General features: G+C 46.8%; 1 pseudogene across 1 annotated transcript in view; it reads right to left on the bottom strand.

Moving 5' to 3' along the window:
• Positions 1-250: 250 nt before the first annotated feature.
• Positions 251-10,536, bottom strand: part of LOC100394277 (actin, cytoplasmic 1 pseudogene) — a 68,470-nt pseudogene continuing 58,184 nt past the window's right edge. Inside the window, exon 3 of the transcript XR_013521260.1 lies at positions 251-1,962. The product of XR_013521260.1 is annotated as an actin, cytoplasmic 1 pseudogene (transcript). The remainder of the gene's footprint in view (positions 1,963-10,536) is intronic.

Raw genomic sequence — 10,536 nt, 5'->3', positions numbered from 1 at the left:
GCAAGTTATGTGATCTTTGGCAAGTGTCAGTACTTCAGTTTCCTCATCTATAAAGGAATCATAACAGCACCTACTTTTTTTTAAGGTGTGCACTTTTATTCAACTGGTCTCAAGTCAGTATACAGGTAAGCCCTGGTGGCCTCCATCCACTCCCAGGGAGACCAAAAGCCTTCATACATCTCAAGTTGGGGGACAAAAAGCGGGGGACCACGAAGGCTGATTATTCAAAATAAAACCAAATACAAAAGTATTAAGGCGAAGATTTAAACATTTTTTGCATTACGTAATTTACACGAAAGCAATGCTATCACCTCCCCTGTGCGGACTCAGGAGAGGATTGGGCCATTCTCCTTAGAGAGAAGTAGGGTGGCTTTTAGGAGGGCAAGGGACTTCCTGTGACAATACATCTCACCATATTTGGAATGACTATTAAAAAAAAGAACAATCAAAGTCCTCGGCCACATTGTAGAACTCTGGGGGATGTTCACTCCAACTGACTGCTGTCACCTTCACTGTTCCAGTTTTTAAATCCTGAGTCAAGCCAAAAACAAAAACAAAACGAAACCAAAAAAACAAAGCCATGCCAATCTCCTCGTTTTCTGCACAACTCAGGTTTTGTCAAGAAAGGGTGTAACACAACTAAGTCATAGTCCACCTAGAAGCATTTGCGGTGGACGATGGAGGGGCCGGACTCGTCGTACTCCTGTTTGCTGATCCATATCTGCTGGAAGGTGGACAGCGAGGCCAGGATGGACCCGCCAACCCACACAGAGTACTTGTGCTCGGGAGGAGCAATGATCTTGATCTTCCTCGGGCTGGGCGCCAGGGCAGTGATCTCCTTCTGCATTATCTCGGCGATGCCAGTGTACATGGTGGTACTGCCAGATAGCACTGTGTGGGCGTACAGGTCTTCGCGGATGTACACTTCACACTTCATGATGGAGTTGAAGGTAGTTTTGTGGAAGCCACAGGATTCCATCCCCAGGAAGGAAGGCTAGAAGAGCACCTCGGGGCAGCGGAACTGCTTGTTGCTGATGGTGATGACCTGGCCATCGGGCAGCTCATAGCTCTTCTCCAGGGAGGAGCTGGAGGCTGCCATCGCCATCTCCTGCTGGAAATCCAGAGCGATGTAGCACAGCTTCTCCTTGATATCATGGACGATTTCCTGCTCTGCCATGGTGGTGAAGCTGTAGCCGCGCTCGGTGAAGATCTTTATGAGATAGGTCCCGGCCAGCCAGACGGAGGATGGCGTGGGGGATGGCATACCCCTTGTAGATGGGCACAGTGTGGGTGACCCTATCACCAGAGTCCATCATGATGCCAGTGGTATGACCAGAGGCATACAGGGAGAGCATGGCCTGGATGGCCATATGCATGGCCAGGGTGCTGAAGGTCTCAAACATGACCAGGGTCATCTTGTGGTTGGCCTTGGGGTTCAGGTGGGCCTTGGTCAGCAGCACGAGGTGCTCCTCAGGAGCCACACGCAGCTTGTTGTAGCAGGCATGGTGCCAGATCTTTTCCATGTCATCCCAGTTGGTGATGATGCTGTGCTCGATGGGGTACTTCAGGGTCAGGTGCCACGCTTGCTCTAGGCCTTGTTGCCCACATAGGAGTCCTTTTGACTCATGCCCACCATCACTCCCTGGTGCCTGGGACGCCCCACAATGGAGGGGAAGATGGCCCGGGGGCATCATTGCCAGCAAAACCGGCCTTGCACGTGCTGGAGCCATTGCTGATGATGAGCACAGCGATATCATCCATGGTAAGCTGGTGGCGTGTGTGGACAGGTGGCGAAGGGCAAGGCTCTGTGCTCACCGGGTAGACGCAGTCTCAGCGGCCAGCAGCACCTACTTTTAAGATTACTCTAAAGTGCTGGCAAAAGTGGATAGGATCACACTTAGCATGAAGGAAGCTGGGGCAAAGGTTTGAGTGCAAGCAGTTGGTTCATGATCCTAGAAAGCTCTGAGAGAGAATGGGGAAAGAGGGAGGGAAGAAAGGCAAGCCAATAAAGGTGCTGGCAAACAGGTTCCCATGGAAGGGTAGGCCCTGAGAAATTGGAACACATCTCAGAATGGTCCCTGGGGACCTTTGCCCCCGTTGTGCATTGGCAAGACTGCTCCTGGCCATTTACTGCCTCTCCGCCTGGGGGGCAGCCCTCTCCTAAGGCCAGAGCAGGTCCACTCGGAATAGCATGCAGGTGATCCTGGGGTAGGCCATGCCTGCGGTGGGGTCCTGACTTCCAGCTACCCTGTAATCTCTCGATGTTGCTAACATATAATCTAGGTGGACTCTTTTCTCAGAAGCATTTGCCAAACAGCCCATGGTTTGCTCCAGATCTAGTTTGAAAGACCAAAATTTCCTCTTTGAACTGTAACTACCTGCGGAGAGCTCTTTAGAAATTCTAGGTAATTAAAATTCCTTTAAAGTATCCAGTCATGATTGTCCCATACACATCTGTATGTTTACCTTCTAGTTTACACAATTACAAATTATGTTTGCATATACTATTGTTTGATTTAATCCTCATGGTAAACCAGTGAGGTAGACGGTAGCCCTTGAAGCAATCTCAGAGTTTTAGATCCTTCTCCAAGGGATTAGAAACAGTTTAGTAATTTCAGCAGAGAGATGATTCCAAGGCTTTGGAGGAAGTTTCGCAACATTTCTCCTCTTTTCTATCTGAACAGTCCCTGTGGGACCTAAAAAGTCCTTTTCTGGCCATTTTACTCATGTTTGGAAGCTTTGAGGATATGCAGCTTTGAGCATATTTTTGCTTTTAGAATAATAAAGCAATTCAGTTACTCTACTCGTTTTTTTCCTCAATGTACAGATGTAACAAGATATTAACAAAGAAGTTCTGCTAAGGCCTGAAGACAACAAGATGGCATTTTAAGTGAGGTGCCAGACCACATGCAGGACTGGGGAGAAAGCCAGCAAGAGAAAACCAACTAGTTTTGTGACTCTTGCACTCTACTTTCATGGTGACGGAATAGCCAGTCTCTGGCAGATGAGAAAAGAGGGTTTCTGGTTTTTGGCAGGTTGTGAGTCCCATGAGGGAGGAGAGGGAGTAGAGGGACCTCATCACAAGCTCAGGGAATGGGGCTTCAACTTGTCCACTGAGCGGGCTTAATACACGTTTCTTGTAGCTTAGGAAACTCAGTGCATAGATGTCCAATTCCCACCTGGAAAATCCAAAGGACAGCAATAGGCTGACTCTAGCTTTGACTGTAGAGTAAGATGGTAGCAAGGGAGAAGGCTAGGACAGCTTGTGCTCCCCAAATTGGTCATGGTAGACGTGTGTGTGTGTGTGTGTGCGTCTCCAATGTAGGCCACATCCAAGAAAGGCCAGGCAGTGAGGGGTTGGTTATCTTAGATATGTTCAAGAGTGCTGTGTGGAGGGGCAAACCGGCCTCTTAAAGAGAAGCTCAAGGTATCACCAGGTTTGGAGGGCTGAGGAAGGAGTAAGTGAGTAGCAAGCACAGAGAGCCTTTGTCCTGCCAAGCAAACTGCAGGGAAGAGCTCCTCAGTGGTGAGAAGGTCACTGCAAAGAGCTGGTGAGAGTCAGCTGTCAACATTTGTCAAGTCCAGAGCAGGCAGATGCTAAATTCCCAAGCCAAGGCCAGTCAAGCAAGAACTTTCCTGCTCCCCTAGCCTCTTTTCATTTGCAGGACTCTGGCTCTGAAAGAGGCAGGACTCATGGCTAGTAATCTGGGGAAGGAGGAAGAGAAATACTAGCAGCTGATCACATACCCTCTCCCTAGCCTCCTTTCTCATCACCTTTCAAGAAACCTGAGCTGGGATCGGAGAGAAGCTTCAACTTCAAAGCGAGAAGTTATGGGACTGAATAATTTAATTACTAAATGTGTGTGTTTAGTAATGGGACTGAATAATAAATTAATAAATGGGACTGAATAATTTAATAAATTAATAAATGGGACTGAATAATTTAATTACTAAATGCATAGTGTGTTTTAAAGGGCTGGAAGATTGCTGCCATTACTAAGTGTGACCAGAAAGCCATAGATGCCCTAAATTTCATCTGGGGCAGAAGAAGAGCTGGCTTCCCTGGGCAGATGAAAGAGAACAGTGGAAAATCAAATAAATTTGCTTGTGAGTATACTCCGTGAGTCGTGTTTGGTTAGCATAACGGCTATCCACATTTCCAGCCCTGGGAGACTGAGAAGTCCTCAGAGAAAAGTGGGCTGTGGTTTTGAGTGGTCTCTGGATCGGAACCTGAGAAGGCTTCACTGGAGAAGTGAGACCAACCATAGAGACAGGCCAATTTCCATAGCCACAGTGAGGCTATAGCCAAGAGGTCTTCATTGCTCCCCACCCAATTTAGAAGCCCATCCTGACCTGTGATTGACAATACCTCTGGGCTCACTGCTGTAAGACCATGGCGGCAGATGGCTATGGCTGCTACTGCTTGCCCATTGGGAATCCCATACTCAGTCTAAAAATCCACAAGCTATGCCCCTAGAGACTGCCTGATGATGAATCTATTAAGAGTTTGAATCTCTCTGGATGAATGATTTGGATAATGGCTGTGTATATTACAGCAAACAAAGTGTTTTGGGAGACGTTCTTCACTTATTGCCTCTCGGCTGCAAACCTGCCCTTCTGTGCTTGCTTTGTGATGCTGGGCTGGGATTCTGCCAACCACAGTTCTGCTTTGCCAGCTGGCTCCATGTTAGGCCTTTCCTGTGGAAGGCCACAGAGGGAACAGCATGGTGAGGGAGAAAAAAACTCCTTCCTTCCTGTCTGCTTCCTGCAGATTTTCTGCTCCTGTCAGTGCCACTCTAGTTTCACTTCTTCACCCCGGCAGTGGCCATTCCTTCTTAGAGCAGCAGTCAAATGTAGTTTGCAGGTTTTCCAACACTTATAGAACCAGCCTCATGCTCTCATTCTCTCAGGAGAGATGGATTCTCAGGGACCCTCTCCAGCTCAGAAATGTCAGTCCAGCCAAGCAGTGCCCCCTCCTCAGAGTCTGAGTCTCAAGTTTGCAAGTTTTAATCATCCCTACTCCTTCCTGTTCTCAGCACTAGGGGCGGGAGCTGCTTCCTACAGTTGCTTCTCCACCCCCACCCCACACTAGCGATGGAGTCTTGCTCTGTCACCCATGCTGGAGTGCACGGAGCACCATAACAAATTCTTGGCTCACTGCAACCTCTGCCTCCTCCCAGGTTCAAGCAATTCTCCTCCCTCAGCCTCCAAAGTAGCTGGGACTACAGGCAGATGCCACCACACCTAGCTACTTTTTGTTAGTAGAGAGGGGGTTTTACCATGTTGACTAGGCTGGACTTGAACTCCTGACCTGAGGTGATCCGCCTACCTCAGCCTCCCGAAATGCTAAGATTACAGGCCTGAGCCACCACGCCCCACCAATCTGCGGTTGCTTTTACTGTGATACCTTAGTGTCTTCTTTCAGCTACCTAGTTAGCAACTTCATATTTAATCTTTTTTATTTTTATTTTTTTTGAGACAGGGTCTCACTCTTTTACTCAACCTGGCTGCTGAGGCATGATCACAGCTCACTGCAGCATCAACTTCTGGGGCTCAAGCAATTCTCCTGCCTCAGCCTCCAGAGTAGCTGGGACTACAGGCACACACTACCATACGCTACTAATGTTTTATTATTTGTAGAGATGAAATCTCACAATGTTTCCCAGGCTCGTCTCAAACTCCAGGACTCAAGCAACCCTCTTTCATCAGTCTCCCAAAGTGCTGGGATTAGAGGTGTGAATCACTGTGCTCGGCCCCAATAATTCTTATATTACCTTCTCTGTTCAAATAACAGATAGGGTTTTCCATCCCAAGTGAATACCTCTCAATGAAAAAAATGGAGAATTACAGTATCCCAGAGGACTTGTTGGGGTAAAGAATCAGTGGGGCCTCTAAGCAAGGAAAGACTGGAGTGGTTGCTTTTTATTAATAATAATTTATTTATTTACTTCTGTATTTATTTATTTTGAGATAGGGTCTCACTTTGTCACCCAGGCTGGAGTGCAGTGATGTGAACCTCCTCACTACAGACTTGACCTCCTGGGCTCAAGCAATCCTTTCACCTCAGCCTCCCAAGTAACTGAGACTACAGGCATGTGCTACCACGCTCAGCTAATTTTTGTATTTTTTGCAGAGATAGGGTTTTGCGTGTTGCCCAGGCTGGTCTCAATCTCCCGAGCTTAAGTGATCCTCCCACCACAGCCTCCCAAAGTGCTGGGATTACAGGCATGAACCACTCTGCCCAGCCTGTTTTTTTAATCACGAAGCCCTTGGAGAAAGAGATGGCACAAAGGACTTTCTCTCTAGGAACTGTAAATGTCTATTGGCACATCGCCCATCTACACAACGCTTGCACACAGTTACTCAGTTTTAAGCGCCGGTGGACCCCAAAGCCCAGGTACCAATTCCTGTGATAGAATGTTGGCTAGGTTGAGTCTCCATGTTGGAGGAAATCTAGTTGGCTCTCAGAGGCTGTTGCCTAAGCCTAGGAAAAGTTGAACAAAAGATCTGTCACTCCTGAATTGCCAAGGAGCTGTCCCAGATTTTCAGACTCCCTGAATTTGAGTTAAATATCCTGACTGCGGACCTGCCAACCACCCTGGACTTGAAATTGCTCTGGCATCAGAAGCCTTAAAAATGTGTCGTTTGCAACAACAGCTATTTTACTCATGGGGGCCCAGCCAACTAGAATGAGCCTTCTGAAGCAGAGCCCTGTTTTCTAGGCTGTCCTCCCCCAGAGGCTCCCGGCTGGCCCAGAGTCTCCCCAACCTTCTCTCCCAGTCCTTCAGTGCCGCCTGGAGTGTAGTCCTCCTGGACAGAAAGGTGCGTCGCCATCTTCTGGGTGGCACTGTTATTGCATGTCCATTTTCTAGAAAATTCCTGGCATCTGGGTCCTATGTAAACATAAGAACTTTTCCTTCACTGTGAGTTGGTAATCTGGATAAGTTTTGTGGAAGATGATGCCCTAAGCCCTTAGAAGGGAGGACACCGAGTTCGGGAAAAGTCGCTACCTCTGGGCTTCATTTTTTTTCATCTCTAAGGCAAGGCAGTTATCCTGATGCTGAGGAATCTATAGCGAATTTTCCTTTCTCCCTCAAACTATCGTGTCAACCTTTTCACATTAGAAGGCAAAGAATGGAAAATAATTCTTACTCCACATACATAGTTAAGTAGCTACCACATATCTTTATAGAGCTGTCCCAGATACATTTGATTTTTGGGTCCATGATTTTTTTTAAATTTTATTTTTTCATAGAGACAGGGTCTCACTAGGTTATCAGGCTAGTTTCAAATTCCTGAGCTTAAGCAATCTTCCTTCCTCAGCCTCCCAAAGTGCTGGGATTACAGGCTTGAGCCATTGTGCCCAGCCACCATCTTGATTTTTAAGTTATTTAGACATTGCTCAAGATATAGACTGATTTTTCTCTCTGTTGAGTCCAAAAGGCTTTACTGTTTTATTCATTCATCCCACAAAAGGATTTATGCAATCAACTCAAAAACTGTTATTGAGCACCTACATGCACCAGGCACTTTAAAAGCACTAGGGATACAACAATAAACAAAACAGACACAAGCCATTCCCTCATGGAGCTTCTTACCTACTGCAGGAGACAGGCAATAAATAAAATGTATAGCACGTTAGCTGAAAGAGGATGTGGGCCAAGAGATGATTTTTTTTTGTTTGTTTATCTGTTCTGTTTTTTAAGATAGGAGAAATTACAGCACATTTGTCTGCAGAGGGGAATGATCCAGGAAAGTGGGAGAAATGACGATGCACAAGAGAGGAGGGACTGGTGGAGTGATGCCTCGAGGAGGTGAGGGGAGGTGGCATCTAGTGTACCAGTGGAGAGGGTGGTGCAAATATTTGTCAAGCCCCTGGCAGGATCAGAACCAGGGCAAGGTGCTGGAGATCCCGCAGTAAATAATATGGGCAGTAGCCCTACCTTCCTGTAGATTTCACCCTAATTAGGAAAATGGACAATAAAAAGCAAACTAGGCCGAGCACAGTGACTCATGCCTGTAATCCCAGCACTTTGGGAGGCCAAGGTGGGCAGATCACTTGAAGTCAGGAGCTCAAGACTAGCCTGGCCAACATGGCAAAACCCCATCTCTGCTGAAAATACAAAAATTAGCTGGGTGTGGTGGTGCATGCCTGTAATTCCAGCTACTTGAGAGGCTGAGGCCTGAGAATCACTTGAACCGAGGAGGCAGAGGTTGCAGTGAGCTAAGAGTGTACCACTGTACTCCAGCCTGGGCAACAGAGCAAGACTCCAACTCAAACAACAAACAAACAAACAAAAAATTAATAAATGAGGCATGGTACTCATGGCTTGAGGTATGTGCTATGACAGAAACACAATGGTCATGGAAATCCTCTTTGAGAAGTGCCATTTAGACTGAGTTTTAAAGTGTGACGAAGAGATGACCATGTACAGAGCCCCAGGAAAGAGGATTTCAAGCAGAAAGAATAGCAAGTACAAGACCCTGAGTGGGAAGAGCTTGGCCCATTTGTGCACCTAATTGGAGGTGGGGCTGCTCAAGGGTAGTTAGCAAGGAGGGTGAAGCATGAGATGGGGTTACAGAGGTTGACCATTGATGGCTTTTTCTTAACAGTCAATAAATTTTATGAGCAAATTTGTAGATAACTCAAGGCTAGGAAGGACAGCTTGCACTGTTAAATGGCAAAATCGGAATTTAAAAAAACCAATCGCATTGATGGCATGTAACAAATTTCAACGAGATAAATACACTGCCAGTTGGTATGAAAAGGGTTCTGGGTTTTCCAGAAAGCAAAGCCTAAAACAGGCCTAAATGCAAACTCTTCCCTGAGCAATGTGACTAAAGGAGCAGAAGTGAGAGAGTGGGAAGGCAAAGAGAAGAAAAAAGAGCCAACACAGAGCTGTGGTGTTGAGGTGGCCTCATCCGCAGCCTCCTGCTAGTACAATCTCAGGGGCCCGTGGAGGAGCTCGAAAGGTGCCTCGGTGCCAACTGAAGAGCAAAGAGAGGGAACAGCATTTCTCCCTTGCTCCACACATCGCACACCAAAGGCTCTCCCCGTGGTGTCTATGTCCCCCAAGGGTGAATGCCAAGCAGGCTACCGTGATGGTCCCATTTGCACTATCACTCAGAGGCTCAAAGGCAGAAAGCAAGGGGCAGGAAGAGTGGCCTGAGATGGAGCACGGTCAACTGCACTTGTGGGAACTGGTAGGTGTCCCATAGTACTGGTCACAGCTGGAATAAGAGACAGGGGAGACCCAAGCTCTGAAGTGATTGACAGTAGGGTCTCCTACATATAAGCTGAGGAAGGACAATTTCCCTCTGCTTGTCATGTCATCTCGAAATCTTTTTAGGCTTTCTGCGGAAATACAGGTGTGTAACTGAATCTCATTCTCAATGCTTTCAGGATATTTGGGCCTCAGAGGTAAAACGGACCTCCAAAATACTATCCCCAAAGCCATAATAATTCCTTCTTTAAAATTTCTCAGGCCAAGCCCAGTGGCTCACCCAGTGGTTCACAGTGTAATCCCAGCATTTTGGGAGGCTGAGGCAGGAGGATCGCTTGAGCCCAGGAGTTGGAGAGCAACCTGGGTAAGATAGTGAGACCTCATCTCTACAAAAAATTGAAAAGTTAGCTGAACATGGTGGCACACTCCTCCAGTTTCATCTCATCACGAGGCTGAGCTGGGAGGATTGCTTGAGCCTGAAAGGTAGAGGCTGCGGTGAGCTGAGATCAAGCCACTGCATTTCAGCCTGGGCAACAGAGCTAGACGCTGTCTCTAAATAAATGAAAACAAGGCCAGGCGTAGTCACTCATGCCTGTAATCCCAGCACTTTGGGAGGCCAAGGCAGATGGATCATTTGAGCTCAGGCGTTTGAAAACAGCCTGGGCAACATGGTGAAACCCTGTCTCTACAAAAAATACAAAAACTAGCCAGGTGTGGCGGCACATGCCTATAGTCCTAGCTACTCGGGAGGACTGAGGTGGGAGGACTGCTTGAGCTAAGGAGGCAGAGGTTGCAGTGAACCGAGGTTGTGCCACTGCCATCCAGCCTGGGTGATAGAGCAAGATCCTATCTCAAAAATGAAAAATTCAAAAAAAATAGAGATACAAGGAGGAAGGGGTGGTGGGAGCTGAGGTTAGGGACAAAAATAAAGATAAATAAATAAATACAATTTATCTAATTCCACAAAGGAATCTTTATTAAATATTATCTAAGACTTCTGAATCTTTATCAAATGCTCCATTTATATAAATTGCTTACTTCTGCTAAACCGGGGGCTATCATGGTGGGAGGGAAGTGAAGGGTTAGGGAAACCACTCATCCCATTTATCCCAGGCCAGTTAAAGACCTCAAATTTAAGATTTTTGACTCATCTCCAAATGAAGTATCAGAGCCACAATAACAACATTGAAAGAAGATGTACTTCAAACAGCTCCAACTTGTGTCTTCATCCTCAGATCAAACTGCCTGTGGTACATTATAAATAAATATTTTCAAAAGTTCTATAATTACCTTGCAAAATAATTCAGTGCCT

Source organism: Callithrix jacchus, chromosome 8 (genome assembly GCF_049354715.1).
Source record: "Callithrix jacchus isolate 240 chromosome 8, calJac240_pri, whole genome shotgun sequence".
Lineage (NCBI taxonomy): Eukaryota > Metazoa > Chordata > Mammalia > Primates > Cebidae > Callithrix > Callithrix jacchus.
This window is presented reverse-complemented; position numbering and strand designations above follow the sequence as displayed.